The 22,845-nt window shown below is 36.2% G+C and overlaps 1 pseudogene; it reads left to right on the plus strand.

Moving 5' to 3' along the window:
* The first annotated feature begins 21,645 nt into the window (after window positions 1–21,645).
* LOC129516891 (calcyclin-binding protein-like) lies at window positions 21,646–22,326 on the plus strand (annotated as a pseudogene).
* The last annotated feature ends 519 nt before the right edge of the window (window positions 22,327–22,845 follow it).

A 22,845-nucleotide genomic window follows, 5' to 3' on the forward strand; every position in this document is an offset into this window, starting at 1 on the left:
ATGGGGTATTTGTCTTGAAGTTACATTAGTAAAGCAACAAGGATCATGGGGAATGGTGGAGGTGGTGGTGGCTAAGCTATCTTCCTTCTTCAAGCCACTTATTGGCACTGCCATTGAAAGCAATATTCTACTGTGTAAACTTTCTCCCTCTACTTTGTTGGCAGCTCTTCCACCACGAATCTCTTAAGTGTTATTCCCTGAAGCAGTGGTTTTCAAATTTTACTATGGATCAGAGTCACCTGGCAGACATGTTAAGACAGGTTTCTGGGTCCACTTCTAGAGTTTCTGATGCGGGCAGGAGGTTTGGAGTGGAGTCAGAGAATTTTCATTTCTGCTGGGATCCCCAGTGATGTGGATTCTGCTCTTCTGGAGACCACACTTCAGAATCACTGCCCTAAAGTTCTATGGCTGGGTGGTAGTTGAGATCCTGAGTACATGGTGAAGACAGGAGCCAGAGTAGCAAAAGAGATCACCAAACTGCTTTGTAAGGGATAATCAAAGAAAAATGTTTTTGCTATTGAGAAAGGGGAAATAAGGAGAGCAGAAGGAAGAGAAGTGTCAGGATTAAGATAGCCTGAGCTGGGGGGTCAGATAAAGATCAAGGCACCTATTGAACCTGGTAGAGAGGTTTTTTGAAAGTCTTTAAAAAGTTCTCCTCTATATCTGGGCAATTCTTAAAGTATGCCAGATTCACTCATTTCTTATCAAGGTGTGTGTGTGTGTGTGTGTGAGAGAGAGAGAGACAGAGACAGAGATAGACAAAGAGAAAGCGAGAGCAAGAGTGAGACAGAGGATATGCATGTGCCTGTGGGAGGTAATTAGACAGCTGCTGATTTCTGCTAAGGTTTGATGCCATTTAGAAGACAGCACATTTGGGGGGTGAAGTGATCAGCAAACTAAAGAAGCAATAGGTTGTAGCCAGAGTCATCCATACATAGTAGTAGTCCTCCACAGCCTCCCATCCCCTCACTAGAATTTAGAATTATCTTGAAGAAGGATTCAGGCTTGCACAGGACATGAAAATGGGGGTTTGAAGCAATCCTATCTAGTTCTCTAGGGGCCAGAGAGGCCTCAGCTAATTGGGTTGCTGTTTTTTACAGCTCTCTTCTATTTTGTGTTTATCTGTAAGTTGTCAGATAAGCAGAGTGCAATACACTTCTTCAAATTGCAAACTTGAGAGGCTTCAGTTTTTCTTTCCCTCATGAATTCCTTGAGTGTTTTGTGGAGGTAACAGCTACACTTGCTGCAGGTTATCTTTATACTGACCTCTGATGAAGGTTGGATACTCTCATACCTCTAGGAAGGAAAGGGCTGCCTCATCAGCCCAGCATTTGAGGAAATTCCTTATAAGGAGGCACCAGAAAGAAAGACTGGGTTTTCCCAGTGCCATCCCAGCTGTGGGGGAAAAGAGGGGTATCGTGGGGGCTATAGGAGCCTTTTGCCTGCAACTTCCCATCATGATCTCTGTTCTGAGGAAATTCAGAGGTTTAGAGCTTTACGCTCTCCTACTTCAGTTCAACTTTATCCATAAAACTCTGTAAGCGCATGAAGAAAGAGAGGAAGAAACAGCTACCTTAGGATTTTAGGCAAACAGGTGTGCTTCCGGCTGCCTCTTCCCTAGTTTCTTATGGGGTTTCCAGGCCCATGCACTGGTCTTTGAATTTATTGGTCAGTTTCAGTACTGACTAGTTCAGAATGGTTTTTCTTCCTGGTTTTATTTAAATTCAAGTTAGTTTAATATATAGTGTATTATTAGTTTCAGGGGTAGAATTAAGCGATTCGTTAGTTGCATATAACACCCGGTGGTGCTCATTACATCAAGTGCCCTCCTTCATGCCCATCACCTAGTTACCCCATCCCCCACATCCATCTCCCCTCCAGCAACCCTCAGTTTGTTCTTTATAGTTGAGTTCCCTAAGTTTGTTTCTCTCTGTTTTTGTCTTATTTTATTTTTCCTTCCTTTCCCTTATGTTCATCAATTTTGTTTCTTAAATTCTACATATGAATGAGTTCAGAATGTTTTTAAGCCTAGAAGAAACAGCCAGTCAAAGGATTTCATTTTAAGCTAATGATAGACCTCAGTGTGGTGTGGAGAGTGTTGTTTCTCAACATCTTGTTCACCTAGATGACAGTGATGTGTTTTTGGAGTAGTGTTGTTGAGGTCTCGAGCCTACCGTCAAGAAAGAATTCTTGAGATGGCTTTGGTGCAAAAAGTTTGTTTTATTAAAGCACGGGACAGGTCCCATGGGCTGAAAAGAGCTGCTGCCCTGGGATTGCAAGGAGGAACTGATTATATACTTTGGGGTTAGGAGAAGTAAAGACAAAGGGAAGTTCCAAAAGGATTTTCATAAGCTAAAGGAGACTCTCCAGATCCTGGAGGCCTGGCTATTAGAAAGCCAAGGCTGTTTTTTGCCCCCTAGCAAAGGCATTAACATGAAGATAGTTGGGAGTTTCCTGGCGGAACTATATTCTGCCTGCCTCAAATATTTGTCAGTGGGCTGCAGGTTATAAGGACATTTAATTTTATCTACATTTCCTTCTGCCTTTGTTTCCTACATCAACAATAAATTCTGAAAAGTTAGAGAGAAATCTTATATGGTGGTGGCAGTGGAAGTGGTGGTGAATCAAACCATTTTTGCTTTTAGGAGTCTGCATAGTTTATGGATCTACCATAGCATAGTTAGATAATAATAATTGTTATTTTACTTTATTAAGGTGTAATTGACAAATAAAAAATTGTACCTATTAAGGTGGACATCTCAATGTTTTGATCTACATATGTATTGTGAAATGATTACCAAATTCAAGCAAATTAGCATATCCATGTTCTCATATAGTTGCTCCTTCTTAAGTTCAATTATTGATGCAGTTTCATACCCTGAGCTCCTGCTCAGGATGAAACATCTTTTCCGTGCACTAAAACTTATGTCAAAGATTGAGCCTTGACATATTCCACAGAGTGGTAGGTGCTTCATTCAAACTGCTGGAGCAAGGCATTATTTTTCCTATTCCTGGCATGCCACATGCTTCCTTTTCCTGATGATTTCCATACAGCTTCCTCCACACTCCTGGAGTCCCTTTTCAGCATGTTTATGACTGTTCTCTATCCATAAAAGGGAAGGTGTGTGAGAGCTGTGCTCCACAGTGATTGTCAATTCTAGGCTTTGTACCAACACCAACAGAATCCCTATCTGGGCTCTTCCCAGAGAGTATGCAATCTTCATTCATCAGACAATAAACAATAGAGAATAAGGGTGATGGCCACTGGGTTGTATAAGAGGTACCTGTTTTCATTATTTATACTCTGGCACTCACTCATGGATCCTTTATTCAGACATTAGTAGAAAAAAAAAAACAAAAAAAAATTTATTTATTATTTTTTAAAGATTTTATTTATTTATTCATGAGAGACACACAGAGTCAGAGACTTAGGTAGAGGGAGAAGCAGACTCCCTGCAGAGAGCCCAATGGGGGACTTGATCCTGGAACTCTGGCATCACACCCTGAGCTGAAGGCAGATGCTCAACCACTGAGTCACCCAGGCATCCCCCAAAGTCCATAGTTTGACCGTAGAATTACTATTGGTGATGTATATGCTATGGGTTTGGGCCAATGTATCGTAATATATGTCTATCATTGTAATATCATATCATATAAAATATTTTTATTGCCCTAAAAATCCTCTGTGCTATGCCTGTGCCTCTTTTTTCCCCTTCTATCCAGGGAAATCACTGAACTCATAGTTTTACCACTTCCAGAATGTCATATATTGGAATCCTACATTATGTGGTCTTTTCAGATTGGCTTTTTTACACTTAGTAATGTGCACTTAAGTGTTCCTCTATGTCTTTTCATAGCTTGATAGTGCACTTCTTTCTAGCACTGAATAGTATTCCATTGTCTGGATGTACCACAGTTTACTTATCCATTCACCTGCTAAAGGACATCTTGGTTACTTCTAAGTTTTGACATTTATGTATAAATCTGCTACAAATATCCATGTGTAGGTTTTGTGTAGACATAAGGTCAAATATAATTTTAATCAATCATGTTAGTAGCTATTCAATGGAATATGCTTAAACTAGATCCTTGCCACTCATTTATTTTGCTTGACATAAACCAAACTATGGGCAACACAAAGCATACTTTAGTTCAGATCAGTGGTTCTCAAAGTGTGCTCTCCAGACCATCAGCATGAACATCACTGAGAACTTGTTAGAAATGTGAATTCTTTTTTTTACTCCAGACCTGGTGAATCAAAAACTCAAGATGAGACCCAGGCATTATGTTTTAATAAATACTCTAGATGATTCTGATACATGCAAAAATTTAACGTGCATATGAAACATTTGGGGATGTTGTTATAATACATATTCTTATTTAGTAGGCCTGGGGTAAACCTGAGAATCTGCATTTCTAACATACTTCCTGCTGATCTCATTATTGCTGGTGCAGGGACTAAGCTTTGAGTAAACTTTAGACAGATTCAAGGAGAAAACTTTATATTACTGCTTCGGATTGCTTTAGTTCCATAGACAAAGACCTATAAAAACCAGAAAGCTCTGTAGGAAAAAAAATTATTGTCATTGCTTTTGGATGATACTTTTCATAAATCTTCAGAAAGTTGTATATGTTGAGAGTTGGGGAACTCTTATCTTCAGCTGGCAGGTCTGAAAATAAGATTGGTTACTAAGTTTATGTAGCAAGTCACCTTTAATCAAGTTTGTAAATGCCCCATCATGTCTTAATCTCAACATGCAACAGCATGTAACAAGAGTGGAATCTCTATCTCCAGCTGTCCTTTATTTTGTCTTGTTTGCCATCATTTAAAATGATATGCTAAAGCTTAATGGTAAAGAAGTTGCCAAACTGTAACCTAAAAGAAGGAAGAGCCTTCCCAGATGGCTCAAGTTGCTGATTATAACTTCTTGGGTCTTTTCTTGTCCCAGATTGATCATATCTCATTTTTTAGTCTCCAGCTATTTGGTGAATAATCATGAAAGCTTTTAAGAATCTGATCTAATTTCTAGCAGTTTGTTGTTAGAGCCATTCAAATCTTGATTGGGTTTACCTGACAGATTGCACTTAATGGAAGTGGGGAGAGACTAACTGGGTTTATGAAACTTCCTAGGTTAGGGTTCTTTTAGACAATGTTGACCATGTTTTCATGTTTAATGTTATTGCTTTCATTATCAGATGACTTTGCTCTTTGAGTTTTTGCCTTGAAAAGGTTACAGATGGTTTCATTTCACATAATGAATTCGAAAACATTTAAGAGGGCCTCCTCATACACCATTTCCCAAGAGATTCGATCAAAATGAAGGTATATGAAAAAAAAATTCTCTTTAAAACTGAAATTATCTGCAGAGTAATTTCTATTAGAATTCTTTGAGGAGGCCAAATAAACGTGAAAAGAAAGATAAACCAGGAAACTATTTAATCTTTAAAAAATAATCATAAGCTTTAGTATGAAAGGAAATTAAATAATCCATGATCAAGGGGTTTTTCCTCCTCATAAAGTCTTTATTTTCTGTCAAGAAAAGGCACAGAAATACAGCATTTTTCTGAAGCAAGAAATAATTGACACTGTGACATCCTAGAGATTATTTTTGACACGTGTCTAAAGTAACATTTTTATAAATAATCTGGATGGTCAGTTATACATAGTTAAATGTCAAGTAAAGAATAAACTAATAAAATGAGGGGTGTTAGTGACTGTTTAAGTCTTGAATTTAAGATAAGGTTTCATCTTAGTTGAGTTCAAATATCAGCCCTCAGTTTGTAGGCTTAGAGCCTTGATTACCTTTTTATTGAGATGCTTTCCAGAAAAATTACTTCCTTAACTTGAAAGAGGCTGACTAAAGGTAAGAAAGTATGGTTTTCTAAAAATATTTTCCTTCTTGATAAAACTCTATAAATGTTTATTGTAGGAAGCTTAGAACATTTGATAATATTCAAATTAAAACATAATCTCCTTCACTCTAACCCCATCCCATGTTAACATTTTGGGTTTCAGCCTTTTACTATCTACATATATAGTGAATTGTACTAAACTTTGATGAAAATCTTCATACATTTAAATCTGTTTTCTGGTTCAATTTATCCACTAAAATTATTTCAGTAGATTTTTAAATTATCCTCCATAAAGTTATAACAATTTCCATTTTCTTCTGCTAGGTATGAGAATACCTATTTTGTCACATTTGTATCATCACAAGGTATCCTCAATTTGAAAAAATTGGCAGGACTTATTGGAGAAAAATGGTATTGTGTTATAATTGCTATTTTCTTGACCTCTGATTAGGTTGAATTTTAATCAGCTGTTTATTGGGTTTTTTTCTCATAAACCTGTTGGCTGAGATACTTGGTCCTACATGGTCATTGGCTTATGATGCTGTCTGCTACTGTTGGTCATAAGCTGTCTTTGCCTCTGCTTTGAAGTCCTGGCCCTTGGAAATATCTCTTTCCTGATTCTAGGTCTTTTCTGCAGCACCAGTCTTAGGTAGGTCCCTTAGGTAGGAGAGTTAAAAAATATCTGCATTTCCTTCATACCACATACAACATTGAAGAGATTTGTCTGTCAACTTCCCTGACAGTGCTGCACTACTGCTGTTGCACCATATTGGATGTGGTCCTAGGCTGAAGGCAGGACTTCTGAGAGAGTTTGCAGCCTCCCCTAGACAACACCTGGAAGAGTGGCCAGTAGCTTTGATGTGGTCACTGTCTGATATTTATTTGAATGTCTCTGTAATTCATTTCCCATATCCCATGGAGGTTTGGAATTTGACCTCCTTGCTCAATTCCTTTCATGACTTCCTCTTTCTTTCAGAAGTATAAGTATTTTCTTTTTCTTTTATTTTCCTTTCCAGTCTGGCTGAAAATTTCTCTGCATAATGTTATTTTTCAGGATGTTATGATGAGAAACATGCAGAGAATCATAATTATTTACTTTATGTTTTTAACAAGTGCCTTTATAGCACTTATATGCAGGAGATTATTTTAAATAATTCAAATATTAATTCATTTAGCCTTCACTGCAATTCCATGAGATGGATACTATAATTACATCCATTTTACTACTACATTGAGGCCCAGAGAAGTTACCTAACTACTCCATATTTCCATAGCTCATGGAAAGGCACTCTGGCTTTAGAGACTGTATATTTTTCACTACATCATGTGGCCTTACATTTGAAACACTTTCACTTTAAGTTGTCTCATGTATAAAGCTTTTGAAAAGTGAAATTAAAATGTTATTATAATATGTTCAAGATTATTCCCATATACATATAAACACAGAGAACAAACTGGAAGGATATAAATTAAAATTGTTAGCAGCCATTATCATTGAAAATGATATTATTGAAATCATTGAAAATGGATTATTATAGCACAAGTGATTTTAATTTTACTTCTTGGAGCCTCTATAAATTTGTTGCAGTATAGATGATTATCTTTATATTCAATAAAATAATATATCTATTCATAAAAATAAGATTATTTACAAACATATTTATGTTGAAAAGACTAGGTTCATAAAAGGGGCTCTTTCTTTCATTAATTTATTCCATATTTATTGAAGGAATGTACTAGAGATTACATTATGACTAAGGTTATGGAGATGATTAAAACATAGTACCTACCCTTAAAGAGATTATTTATGGTGAAGGTTGAGAGATAAGTGGACGACTGTGATACAGAATTCTAAGAGCTATTATAAGCTTGAGCATAATGTAAGAAATGTATATGAGACACAACCCAGTTTTGAGGAATCGATGAATGTTGAAATTTCAGAGTGAAGGAATGTGGGGAGGAGAAAGGAAGGTGCTTCCAGCTAGAAATACCAGCAGGTGCAAAGGTCCTGATTTATACTCAAGGAATTGTATAATACTATTTGGATAAAAATTAAATAAATTATTTTGAATGATCAGAGAAAAAAACAGGAAAGCAGGTTTAATTGCAAGAATATAATTGGTGATTTTGTTAAGAATAAATTCAGTAGAATTGTGAAGGCAAATGAAGCTTGAAAACATGATGTTATAGAGGAGGGAGTTTATACATCTTTAAAGGAGAATTTTGAAGGAAATCTAGGTGGCAATGGTGGCACAATTTTTGAATCTACATGAATATTCTCACAAAATGGATATAGAACCTAGGATAATAAGATCAAAATCCCACAGGCAAGATATTCAATAAAACGAGGTGACCAGGTAGTCCTAGACTCTAAAATGCAGCAAAACCTGCTATGGTTGAAATTGCAGAAGGAAACTGAGAGCCAGGAAATTTTGAAATCAAGAACAATGTTCATCCTCAAAAGAAAGGGGCTCCACTGAGGAGTGATAGGAAACTCAGCCAATCCTGGAAAACCAGCCCAAACTGAGAGTGGGCTCTGTAAGTCCCATTGTGGGAATGAGAGCAGGGAGACACACAAAATCTTGACATTGCTGTCAGTCTAGGCCCTATGAATTCTTGAAACCTACTGAAGTTCCTTTCAAGGACAACATGTTATATTGAAGAGAAAAGGCAGGAAGGAGAATCAAATTGCCACTAAGGACAAAGGGGAAAAAAAGACTCAGATGAGAGTGGGAAGAGAGAAGGGAAAGCAGATTTCAGAAAGAACTGTGGGCATATTTTGAATTATCAGTCACTAATGTTAGAACTGTGAGCCCTGAGAGCATGAAACTAAGAAGGATATCCCAGTTCACCCTACCCCTCTAAAGAGGGGGCTCCTTCTAGTTACACAGAAAGACTTATTGTGCTTGAACATGAACAGTATGAAAGGACTGTGGTTAAGTCCTACACAAACTATTGTAAGAAAAAAAAAAGAGTAATGTGTAAAGTAACATTCCCAAAGATATAGATAAAAACTGTAACTCTAATATTTAAAATAAGGTTACAGAACTTCCATTACTGGATGTACTTTTCCCTATTTCTCCTTCTAAATACAACTACAAATCTTGGACCTCATATATAAAAAAGACATTAAAAGCTACTGAAAGATGGAGAGAAAAAGGCAGACTTCCTAGGGAACCTGGGATGTGAGAATTGGATCTGTAAAGCCAGCAACCTAAATGCCAATGAATGCAGAATCCCATAGAAGCAGCATCTTTTTATTGAAAAGTCCAGGAAAGGGGTGGTCTAGGAAATCAGAAAACTTTTAGATGTTAACTGTTCTCTGTTCCAGTCAAACACCATACAGAAACTGTGTCTCCACTGCCACCCACACAAGGAAAGGCTGAGTGGGGAGCCTAGAGTTTCATCTTCACAAGGCTACATAGCAAGGTGGCCCATCAGTCCCACTAGAGTGGTATCAGAGAAGTAGGGACTTTACTCTGCCAAACTTGTAACAAGGCCCTGTGCTGTTAGTGGGGACCACACGGGGAGCTGGAGCTCCCACCCTATCAAGTGGCAATGAAGAGATGTTCCTTTGCTTTCCCCTCCGCCCCCCCCCCACCATTGTAGCTATCAGTTGAAGCTAAGTGGAAATTTAGACTTCTCCCTCCACCTAGCAGAAATGAAGCAGTGCTAGCTTTCCCCTAACTTTCCTGAGAAATTTTAGAGAAAAAAGCCAGCCAAAACAGAAGGATTCATAATAATTTTATAATGTTATAGGAAAATGTTTAGGTTCTTTATTCAAAATCACTTATCAGGGGATCCCTGGGTGGCTCAGCGGTTTAGTGCCTGCCTTTGGCCCAGGGCGTGATCCTGGAGTCTCAGGATTTGAGTCTCACATCAGGCTCCCTGCATGGAACCTGCTTCTCCCTCCTCCTGTGTCTCTGCCTCTTTCTCTCTCTCTATGTCTATCATAAATAAAAAAAAAAAGAAATCACTTATCATACCAAGAACTAGAAAGTTCTCAAACTTAATGAAAAAGACAATCATTAGATGTCAACAACAAGATGACAGACATGTTAGATTATCTGACAAAGATTTTAAGGCAGCTATGATAAAAATGCTAAAACAATAATTATGAACATTCTTGAAACCATGAAAAAGTAGGAAGCCTCAGGTAAAGAACTAGGTCTCAGCAAAGAAATACAAGATATAAAGGAGAGTCAAAGGGAAATTTAAAATTGAAATATATAATAACCAAAATAAAAAGTTCAGTGGATGGATTCAACAGCAGAATGGATGAGACAGAGGAAAGAATCTGTGAACTGGAAGATAGAAGAAGAGAAATGGCCCAGTTTGAGCAACAGAGAAACGCAAAACCTTATTTTTTTTCCAGCTTTATTGAGATAATATTGACAATTAAAAATATAATATATTTAAGGTGTACAATGTGGTCAGTGTTTTGATATAAATACCTTGGGTATTGATTATCACAAGATGCTGATTAACATATTTATCATCTCACACAGTTACCTTTTTGTGTGTGTGTTGAGAAGAACAAGTTAAGTTATATTCTCTTAGTAAATTTCAAGTATAGAATACATTATTATTTACTGTAGTTATGATGATGTATGTTAGATCTCTAGAACTTATTCCTCTTAAAACTGAAAGTCTGTACTCTTTGATCAACATCTTCTTGCCCAGCTGCCTCCAAGCCCCTGGCAACCACATTCAATTGTTTCTCTAAGTTTGACTTTTTAAAATTTCACATATAAGTGATGTTGTACAATATTTATTTTTTTGTGTCTGGTTTATGTCTCTTAGCATAATGCCCTCCATAATTCTTCCATGTTGTTGCAGATTTCAGGATTTCCTTCTTTTTTTGAGGATGAATAACATTTTATTGTGTGTGTGTGAGTGTTTGTGTGTGCATGTGCACCATGAATTCTTTATCCATTCATTCATTGATAGGTACTTAGTTTGTTTCCATACATTGACTGTTATGAATAATGCTGCAGTGAGCATGGAGGTAGAAATATCTCCTTGGAATCCTGCTTTCATTTTTAATTTTTTTGAGGAACCTCCGAAATGTTTTCCATAAAAGTTGTACAAAATTATGTTCCCATTAATGGTTTTACAATGGTTGTCTTTTCTCCACATCCTCACCAGCATTTATCTATTGTCTGATAATAGGTGTTATAATAGGTGTAATGTGATATTTCATTGTGATTTTGATTTATATTTTCCTGGTAATTCATGATATTGGGCAGCTTTTCAAATATAATTGGCCATCTATATATTTTCTTTAGAAAAAATGTTCAGGTCCTTTCCCATTTTTATTTTTTTTATTTTTATTTTTATTTTTTTTGTCCTTTCCCATTTTTAAATTGGATTATTTATTTTTTTGCAATAAAGTTGTATAAGTTCTTTATATATTTTGGATTTTAACCCCTTATCTAATGTATGACTTGCAGATATTTTCTCTCATTCTGTAGGTTTCCTTTTTACTCTTCTAATTATTTCCTTTGTTCAGAAGCTTTTTAGCTTGATGTAATACCAGTTATTTATTTTTGATTTCGTTGCCTGTGCTTTTTGGTGTCATATTTAAGAAATCATTGCCAAGACCAATGTCAAGGAGCTTATTCCCTCTGTTTTCTTTTTTCTCCTGCTTGATCAAGTTATTGTTGAAGCTCTCTGCTCTGGTCTAAATATTTGTCACCTACTCCCCATTCATTTGTTGAAATCCTAGTCCCAGTGTGATGATACTATGATGTGGGATCTTAAAGAGGTAAGTAGGCCATGAAGTTGAAACTCTTATGGATGGAATTAATGCCCTTATAAAAGAGGACCCAGAGAGCTAGCTTGCCCCTTCCACCATGTGAGGACACAGGAGAAGTCATCAGTCTGCAACCAGGAAGAAGGCCTTCTCTAGACCCGACCATGCTGACACTCTGATTTTAGACTTTCAGCTTCCAGAGATGTGAGAAATAAATTTCTGTTATCAGTAAGCTATCCAGTCTATAATGTTTTGTTATAGTTGTCTGAACAGACTAAGACATTCTGCAACACATTTTTCATTTATTCTTCATCATAATTTCTGTGTGATTCTTTTTTATGATTTTTTAATTTCTTTGTTGAACTCTTTATTTTGTTCATATATTATGTTCTTGAGTTTATTGAATTATCTATCTGTGTTCTCTAAAATCTTAACTGAGTTCCTTATAATAATTATTTAAAATTATTTTTCAAGTAACTTGCAGATCTCCATTTCCTTAGAGTAGGTTACTGGCAAATTAATGTGTCCCTTTTGTGGTATTGTATTTCCTTGCTTTTCCACATTTCTAGTGGCCTTATGTTAATATCTGGTTATTTGAGGGAGTAGTCACCTCTTCTAGTCTTTTTGGACTGGCTTTGGTGCAGAAAGACTTTTACTTGTGAGCTGCTGCAAGCATGCTGGCCAGGTAGAGTGCAGAGTCTCTGGTTCTGTTGTGGGAGGTGCAGTGATGTTGGTTCCATGTAGTTCTGTCTCCTGAGATTGACAGATGTCCAAAACAGAAAGGGTCTATTATGGTCAATGTAAGTGTCTTCAGAAGTAGCTGTGGCTAGGGCTGTAGGGGTCCTTGGTGGCAAAAGCTACTAGGTTCTTCCTGGATTTTTTTCCCCCATGGGGGGAAATTCTAACCAAGGGGTTTCCTCTTGGCACTGGGTCTGGTACAGAAAGTACACTTTAAAAAAAAGGACCATAAAAGAAAAGAAAAGAAGGACCAGGGCCTTAGGGACTTGTGTGACTAAAGAAAAAGATCTGTCATCAGAGATGACAGAGGAAAGGAGAAAGAGAGTGGAGCTGAAAAATATTCAGACATAAAGGGTAAAGATTTCCCAAATTTGGCAAGAGACATAAATCTACAGATTTGTGAAGCCAAATGAATTACAAACAGGATAAACTTAAATAAATTTATGACAAGTTACATCATATTTAAAATTCTTAATACTAAAAAGAAAAAAAATTTTAAAGTACTAGAGAAAAATTTCAGACATTTGTGAATTTCTTACCAGAAACAACAAATTCCAAAAGGAAGTGGCACAATATTATCAAATGCCGAGAAAGAGAGAAAGAGAGAACAAGTGGGGGGGGGGGTGCGGAGAGACAGAGGGAGAGAGAGACTCTTAAGCAGACTCAATGCCTAGCATAGAGCCCTACTTGGAGCTCCATCTCACAACCTTGAGATCATGACCTAAACTGAAATCAAGAGTTGGATGCTTAACTGACTGAGCTACTCAGGCACCCCCACCCTGGAATTCTATACTTCACACAAATATTTTTCAGGAATGAAGGGGAAATCAAGACATTTTCAGATGAAGGAGAACTAAGAGAATTTGTCACCAGTAGAAGTATGCTAAAATGGAAGTTCTCTAAACAGAAATGATATGATAAAAGAAGGGATCGGGAAGTAAGAACACAGTAAATTAAAATCTGGGTAAATAAAATAGGCTTTCCTTTTGCTTTTCAATTTTCTAAATTATGTATGATGGTTGAGACAAAATTTGTAACATCCATGTGGTTCTAAAGAAATGTAAAAAAATTATGTTGGACTATTATATTCTAAATGGAGAAGGATAAAGCGACATTATGGAAGGTAAATTATCTATACTTCAGACAAAAAAGTAATGATGATACCTATCACTTGTGATTTTATATATTATAAATACTATGTATATAAAATAATTCACAAAATTAATTAAATTACATTACATTAAATTAATTATTAATTAATGTAATATCTAGATAATATTTCTGGATAATTACATAACTAGATAGATAATATGATAGAGCAACCATTGTAAAATTATACAGGGATATTTTAAAAAGTATAGGTAATTCAAAATGGATTCTAAAAAGTTCAGATAGTCCACAGGAAAGTAGAAAAAAGAAACCAGAGGGGAAAAAAATCCAGAGAAAATAAACAGTAAAGAAAAAATTTGCAACAGATCAGCAATAATTAGCAATGATTACATTAAATATAAATGGTCTAATGTATCAAATGACAAGGTTGGCAAATTGGATTAAAAAACATGACCCAACTATATTCTGTTTACAAGAAATTCACTTCAATTATAACCACATAGGCAGATTGAAAGTAAAAAGATAGAAAAAAATATATCATATCGGCATTAATAAAAGGAAAGTTCAAGATGGCTTTACTAATATCAAGTAAAGTTGATTTAAGAAGAAAGAAAATTACCAGAGACAGAAAAGGATATGACACAATGATAAAATGGCTAATTCACCAAGAAGAAGCCAAAACTCAAGGTATTATTAAGGATACATCCTTTTCTGTCATCCTGCACATCTACTTAATCCTGTTTATTGTATCTCCAAGATATATGTTAAATTTATTAATTTTGCCTCATTTTTGCTCTCATCTCTTAAGTACAAAATGCTGTCATCTCCTACTCAGGTTCCTTTTTTTTTTCCTTAAGATTTTACTTATTTATTTATTTATTCGAGAGAGAGCGAGAGAGCATGCATATGCAAGCAGGGATGGAAACAGAGGGACAAGCAGACTTTTGGCTGAACAGAAAGCCCAAAGTGGGGCTCGATCGCAGGACCCTGAGATCATGACTTGAACTGAAGTCAGATATTTAGTCAACTGAGCCTCCCAGGCACCCCTCCTACCCATATTTCTATACTTTTCTCTTTATTGGCCTCCCGGTTTATACTATTCTCTTACAAGAGCCAGAGTAAGCTTTTAAAATGATAAATCAATTATTATTTTCTATATAAATGGCTTTTAATAAAATTTCAATAGAACAGAACTTTTCAATAGCATAAAATTCCAACTGCTCCCCAGGTCCAAATAGTCCCTATGCAATTGGACCTCTCCTTGACTTTCCAAACTCTATTTCCTACTTCTCTCCCATTTTCTCATTAGTTTCTGTCCATAGCGGTATCATTTTAGGCTAAATAAGTGACTAATAGAATGATATAAAACATATAAATATTTTGAGTATTGTGAGGGAGGTGAACAAGTAAAGTGGGAGGGCAGAAGAAGAGAACATCAAAATTAGGAGATTATGGTCAGGAGAAGAGATATGATTCAAAATATTTTAAAAAACTGGGATATAATTCACATATCATAAAATTCATCCTTTTAGTATATTCATAAGTTTGTACAACCATCAACACTATCTAATTCCAGAATACTTAATCATCCCCAAAAGCAATTGTGTACCTAGTAGCAGTCACTTCCCACTTGTCTTATTCTGTTAAGGATGATTTAACAAAATGTCATAGACTGGGTGGGTGACTTTCAAACAACAAACATATATTTCTCACAGTTTTGGCATCTGAAGGTCCTAGATCAGGGTGCCAGGTTGGGTGAGGACCTTCCTCAGTTCACAGACACCTCTGACTTCTTGTTGCATCCGTACATGACAAAAGGGGCTAGATAGCTTTGTAGGGTCAGGAGAGTACTAATCTCATTCATGAAGGCACTGCCCTTATGACCTAGCTACCCTTAAAGGTCCCACTTCCCACTTCCTAATACTGTCACTTTGGGGTTTTGTATTTCAACATAGGAGTTTTGAGGAGGACACAAACCTCAGACCATAGCACCACTTCTACTTTCTGTTTCTATGGATTTCACTATCCTGGATATTTCACATAAATGAAATAAAAATAAGTGATCCCTTGAGGCTTCTTTCACTTAGCATAATGTTTTTAAGATTCATCCATGTTACATCTGAATCAGTACATAATTGTTTTTTATGGCTAAATAACATTTCATTCTATGGACTGATAAGGTAGGATTTATATCTGCTATTTTGCTATTTGTTTTCTGCATGTCTTACGTCTTTTTTTTATTCCTTTATTTTTACATTACTACATCTTGGTTAAGTAGATGTTTTCTAGTCTACCATTTTAATTATCTTGACATTTATTTTACTATTTTTTTTTTTAGTTTCTTAGGTATTGCCATGAGAATTCAAATTAACATATTCACTTTTAATAATCTAGTTTGGAACAATACCAACTTATAAAAATAGCATGTCACAACTTTGTTCCTATATGATTCCCATCCCTTCCCTTCATTTGTACTGTTGTTATCCAGATTACATCTTTATACACTGTGTGCTCCTTAACACAAATTTATAATTGTTGCTTTATACAGTTATCTTTTAAATAATATATTAGAAAAAAGTAAAAAAATATATACTTTTATATTTATCTATGTAATTACCTTTTCTAGTGCTCTTTCTTCATTTGAGAAAGTGCTCTCTCTTCATTTTATGGATTTGAGTTGCTTCCTAATGGCTTTTAATTTCAGCCTGAAAGACTCTCATTTGTATTTCCTGTAGGACAGGTTTGCAAGTAATGAATTCTCTTAACTTTTGTTCACCTGGAAATGTTATAATATCTTCTGGAGTTTTGAAGGATAGTTTTGCTGAGTATAGAATTCTTGGTTGACATTGTTTCTTTCAGCACTTTTAATATGTATTGTCATTTCCTTCTGGTCTTTATGGTCTCTGTTGAGACACTGGCTTTTTATCTTTCTGGGATTGCTTGAATGTGATGAGTCACTTTGCTCTTGCTGTTTTCTAGATTTTTTTCTTAATTTTTGTCTTTCAGCCATTTGATTGTAATATGTGTGAATATGGCTGTCTGGGTTTATCTTGCTTGGATTTCACTGAGCTTCTTGTAAGTCCAGATTAATTTTTCGATCATATTTAGGAGATTTTTCACCATTATTTTTTCAAATAATCTTTTCCCATTCCTTTTCTTCTTTCCTTTTGGGGCCCCTAATATATATATATGTTGGTACACTTGATATTTTGTACTAGGTCTTTGAGGTACTGTTCATTTTTACTCATTCATTTTCTTCCCTTTCCTTATGCTGAGTAGTCTCATTCAACTGTCTTCAAGTTTGTTGATTCTTTCTTCCTCTTTGGTCAGATTTGCAGCTGAGTCCCATTAGTAAACATTTCATTTCAGTTATTGTATTTGTAACTACAGAATTTTTGTATGTGTATGTTTGCAGTAATTTCTATCTTTTTACTTGTTTGATGACTTATCATTTTTACAGGTTTTTCTTTAGGCATAGCTTTCTTTACTTGTAAGAAAAAAATTAGAATAACTTCTTCAAAGTCTTTGTCCAGTAAGTCCTCAGGCAGTTTTTATTGATTGCTTCTTTTTTTGTGGATAGGTCTTGTTTTCTTGTTTCTTTTTATATCTAGCATTATTTTTTGAAAATTAGATATTTTAAAAAATATTTTAATTTTATGTAATCTCTACACTGAATGTGGGGCTTAAACTCACATTCTTGAAATCAAGAGTCACATACTCTACTGACTGAGCCAGCTAGACACCCGAAAGCTGGACACTTTAAATAATATAATGTGGCAACTCTAGAAATCAAATTCTTCTCCTTCCTCATGGTTGTTTTTTTTTTTTCTTAGTGTCTTTTCTGAACTAATTCTATGAAGTCTGTATTTTTTGTCATGTATGGTCACTAATGTCTGTATTTGGTTATCTTAGTAGTCAGCTAATGATTGGACATAAATTTTCTTAAACATCTAGATTCAGTGTTTCTCTGCCTTGCTAAAGGATACTTTTTATATGTTGGGGCAAACCTTCAACACTCAGTTATGCAGTTAATAACATTGCCTTCTTGGTTTTGCAGAGTCTCAAAGTCAGACTGCAGTGAGAATTTAGGGCCTTCTCAGATTATTCCTGAGCATGTGTACAGCCCTAGACATATACATAGCCCTATGCATCATGGGGGCTTCTAGATTCCCAGAAACATGTTGGGAGATTTTCAATGCCCTGTGGGCATCTTGTTCCCCAGGCTTTCATTTTATTCAAACTGTTATCACTCCCTCATACAGCCATTTGCCTCTAACCGTTTTTGACAAATGCTCCTGGGGAAATACTTTTTGCCCTGAATAGGATGGTTAAAAAACACAACCTTGAGTGTGGAGTTTTCCATGGAACCATAAGACAGGGCAAATACTGACAGTGCTCTGTTAATGAGGCTTTAAAGGAGTTGCACTCTCATTTTCCCCCTCTGGTGGCTATCAGGCTATTGGTTTATAGTGTGATTGTAGGTTGTTGGTTTTCACCATGATTGCAGGCTTTGGTATTTAAAGCTGTCTCACAGATATAGAGTGGAGAATCAGAATAGACCCGAGAAAATGCTGCAAAACATGCATTTTTTTATAGCCAAAGTTCAGCGTTTTTTCTTAAATAAATGCTCCCTAGATTGCTCTAAACCTTTCATTAATTTCAAGAGTTCTGAAAAAGTTTATTCTGACAATTTTTGCTATTTTCTTTATGGGGGAGAGAATTTTATGGTTCCCTAATTCTATTTTTGCTGACATCATCCTTCCAAAGATCCTATCATGTAGACTATATAACATGCTTCAATTGGTGTTCATTTGAAAACCAATGTATAGTATGTTACTTCCCTAAGACCAGATTTTTTTCCCGGCTGATTCTTTAAGTTATGGAGTCAGAAAAACTGTTATTGGGAAATTGTGCTATGTCTGTAATGACCAATAAGATGTAGAAGACTACTGAGAAAAAAATTGAATATTTTTATTCAGTTTTCAGAAATAAAGTGAATGAATGTCTGGATTATTTCATGAGTTCTGCTTTCTGTATGTTAGGAAATCATAATGGTGATAGAGATATGCATATAGTATAAAATTAGAACTGTTTAGTTTTAAAAGACAAAGACTGAAGAAAAAAAAATTTGTTTTCTCAAAGGCTGATACAGGCTAAAAACATAAACAGCAGTGAAAATTATATTAAAATTTTGCTGCTTTTTGCTCTCATTGTTTTAAGAAGACTAAAGAGCAATAACAATGAATTAAAATTTAGTAAATGTTTCATACCTGAAAATAAAATATTGCAAAATTTAAATTTAGCAATACTTTTGCAATGAGCCAGGCCCCTGCCAAAGTTTGACTTTCACTGTAAATCATGGGAAATTGTGACGTTTGAAGTTTGACTCTGAAGTCTAAATCTGAATTGATTTTAGTTGTTGAAAATGAATTTTGGCTTTTTTGTTTAATTTTATGCAGTTGATATTCTGTGTTTTGTATTATTTTATATAGGCATGCATGCATTTTAAGAGAAAAAAATTAGATTTTTAAGTTTCTTTTTTTGTCATAATTAAATCCTTCAACTTAAGAGTTTGAAGATGAATTAATGTCAGTATAAAGGATGAAAATGTAGTAAGGCACATGCACTTAGTTAAATTATATTATGCTAGGATGGATGTGGTTGAAATTATCCATTACAAAGTAAAACAAAGCAGATTACGCTGTGTATGGTGCCTCCCACTTGGAGGGTTAGGGAACTATTCCAGGGAAGATATACTGGTAGCATGGACAAGGCTGGTGGCAGTGGGAACATCAAAGGAATTGATGAGAGATGTTTAAGAAGGTGAAAACATTTATAGTCTCCTATTTTTCTCCACCTAATATAATTCATTTCACTTAGATTGTAAAATTTTATGGCTTTAAACATTCCATTCCATCCCATTAAAAATAACTTTCTTTCATGTAGGTCTTCCTCAGGATAAATGTTGTGCTCTTTTTCTATGTATTTAAAAATACTTGTAAAATACCTTAGGGGAAAAGTCTTAATGTAAAGATCTTTAGACTTAAACTTGCACAAAATTATTTTCATTGCCATATGCAGTGTTTAAAAAAATGGAATTAGTTGGCAAACTTTAAATGTAGGGAGTTTCTTCACTTAAAAATACAGATTTTTAGCTCTTGAAAATGTGTGATCTGTGACCAGATGGGCTCTCTCAGCATGAGGTCACCAGTTGGGGCTGCCTAACTGCCTGGAGGCCATGTGCTCTCTCTCTTCCTGTCCTTATGTGGTGAGTTTCACTCATTTTCAGGACCTTTCTACTCCTCCTAGATGCTCTTAAGCTTGCAACTTCTGCCCAAAAGTTAAAAAAAAAAAACAACACAGAACAAAACAAAACAAAACAAAACAAACAAAAACCCCTCTTTAAGTTATAGGTAGTTTTGAGAATACTACTCACCAGTTTGGGTCAAGAGTGATCAAATAGTGCTTTATATTGCTGATGTTTGTTCTATGTGAGGCTGTAAAATGTTGACTTGGTGTCTCTGGGCCACGTGAAGTTGGGAAGCCCAGGTGCATGATAGAGGGGCAGAGGAGGAGAAGGAAAGAAGTTGTCATCAGAGTATATACAAGCTTTTGCAGGAATGGGGAACTCAGAACTGACCTCCAATGGTTGCAGAGTGGTGTTTTAAAAACATCTTGAAGATTGAGATTATAAGAGGAAGAGACTTGGCAGAAATTATTAGAAGTTTTGGGTCCATGAAAAAGTGAGACTGATAAAGGGAAATTTATGTAACTGGGGGTGTGTCCATGTTGGGGAATTTTTATAATTGGAGCTAAAGCTGTTTTACCTTTATTTGAAGGTAGACTGAGGGCCCAGAAAGAAGGAAAGGTAGCAGGAGAGAAATCAGTCTTATTTGTATTCCTGAGATAGAAAGGATTCTCCCTCCCTCCCTTCCACCTTTGTTTCTTTCCTTCCTTCCCTCATCCTCCCTCCATCCTGCCCTCCTTCCCTCCCTTGTTCCCTCTCCTTTTCCTTCCTTCAGTTTATTGAGCACACGAGTACCTGTACAGAACTTACTATCATCCAAGTATGTGTTTACTACTGTGATAGCTGTTCAGAGTGCAGTAGGAGGGTCTGTGATGTGAAAAAAAGGAGATTTGAAGTCAGAGAAATCTGGGTGACATTTAGATTTTCCATCTTCCTAGCTATGTAACCTTTAATGAGTTATCTCTAAATCCTACTTTTTAAAATCTATTCATTTGGAGCATCAGTATTTATTGAGCACTTACTAAGTACATCGTGTATTATTTCAGTTGATCTTTACAAGAGCACTGTGAAAAGGAAATATTATCCTCCTTTTACTGATGAACAAATGGAGGCAGGGTAAGTTCTGCCTCTTTCCAAGTTTCTGTCTCTTTTCCAAGGCCACACAGCTGTTTTATTATTACTAAAGTATGGTAAGATCAGTAAATCAGAATATGATTGCCGTTGAAAAGCTAGTTTGTTACACTTGCAGATCCCAAGAGAAGAGGCATACCACACCCCACCAGGGCTGGGTGGGGATGAGGTGGTGGGCGCATATGAGGAAGCTCTGGATTCAGTCAAAAAACAGAGGGAGAGGAAAAAACTATAGGCAAGAGCCTTTATTGTGATTTCCATGGAAAAACAGGAGACACAGGGAAGCAGGTTTAGGATTGGCTAGTTTGAGTGATTCTAGTGGGTTTTGGGTTTGTGTGCTTTCCAAGTTGTCTTGGTACCTGGCCCTGGGTGTTTAGGGTAGGCAGATAGTGGCCTGGAGTATGAGACCCCAGTAAAGGAAGTGCTTAAGGGTACAGACTCTGGGTGGTTGGCTAGTATTTGAAAAGCATGCTGTTGTCTATTGTCTCTAGGAATTGGCCAACCTTGGGAGGAACAGTCTCTGGTCAGCAAGGCCCCAGATGTCAAAGCCTCAGAATGTAAAAAATAAAAGATATGGTCAGTACGACAGCTTGGGAATAAGTGGTGAAGCTGGGAGTTGGATACTGGGTTTCTTAACTCAAACCTAAGTCAAAACTTTGAGTGCTGCTCTGGATTCACTTTATCAAAATTCAGTGAAGTGGACGGTGACTCCTGGCAGTGGGGTCTGCCTCCCAGTGAGGGCATATGGTGTGGTGTTTCTTGTTCTCCTCTGCATGGCTGCAGCTTGGGCCTTGCCTGACGCAGCCTGACCATGGCTTCAACTTTTGAAGAGCTATGGGAAGATCTAGAAGGTGTGAAGGTGCTACTAGAAAAGGCCACTAGAAAGAGTACGTGATGCCTTTACAGCGGAAAAATCCAAGATTGAGACAGAAATCAAGGACCAGATGTGGCAGAAATCAGAAAGAAAAGCAGAACTCTTTGACAATGAAAAGCCAGCTGCTGTGGTGGCTCCCATTACAATTACAATTACAATGAAAATCAATAATTACTGATGAGATCAGTCAGATAAGTTTGTGAAAATCTAGTTACTTTATTTGGAGTTCGTCAAGTCCCCACTGAGAACATGCAGGTGCATTTCACAAAGAGGTCATTTGATCTTTTGGTAAAGAATCTAAATGGGAACAGTTACTCCATGACTGTGATCAACCTCTTGACACCCATCTCTGTGGAAAGCAGTTCAAAAAAAAGTCAAAACTGATGCAATTCTTATGTAGAAAAAAGGCAGAAAACATGTGGTGGGATACCTGATTCAGTTTGAGAAAGATGCAAAGAGAAGGAAAAGCCCTCCCATTACACTGAAACGGATGCTAGTGAGGGATTGATGAATGTTCTAAAGACAATTTATGAAGATGGAGATGATCATATGAAGCAAACCATTAGTACAGCTTGGGTGGAATCAAGAGAGAAGCAAGCCCAGGAGACAGAACTTTGAGAGTTTAAGGTCATTTTGGGAAGAGTAAGGGGGAAATATTGACGTTTCCAATAAGGAAATGTTGGTGAGCTGCAGAGAAATTTGACAAGTAACAACTTACACAGTTGTCTTTTAAGTGAAGGCAATGATTTCTCCCATTTCTTCCTGGAGGATTTATTTAAATAAAATATAACTTCTTAAACACTTCCGCCAAAGACAGTTTCCTTAGTAATCCGGGTATTTTGTTCAAGAAAGGATAATATTGCATTCTTGTGTGAAATGTAAGAAAGCAAATTTTGCCTAATGATAATACTACATTGTGGGTATTTTTGTTTAGCTAAGAGATAGACAACAAAAGTTACTGTTTGCCTGTAAGTTCTTGGCATCAGCTCCTGCCAACATAAGAATACATGAGAATAAAACCTGAATGTTTACATAAAATGCAAATCTGAAAAAAATTCACTGAAGTGGAGGGGAGTTTCTTGCCCTAACAGCTTCTTCCTGGGGTCACTTCAGGCCAGTGTGGAAAGGGAGGGTGAG

Source organism: Nyctereutes procyonoides, unplaced genomic scaffold (assembly GCF_905146905.1).
Source record: "Nyctereutes procyonoides isolate TBG_1078 unplaced genomic scaffold, NYPRO_anot_genome, whole genome shotgun sequence".
Classification (NCBI taxonomy): domain Eukaryota; kingdom Metazoa; phylum Chordata; class Mammalia; order Carnivora; family Canidae; genus Nyctereutes; species Nyctereutes procyonoides.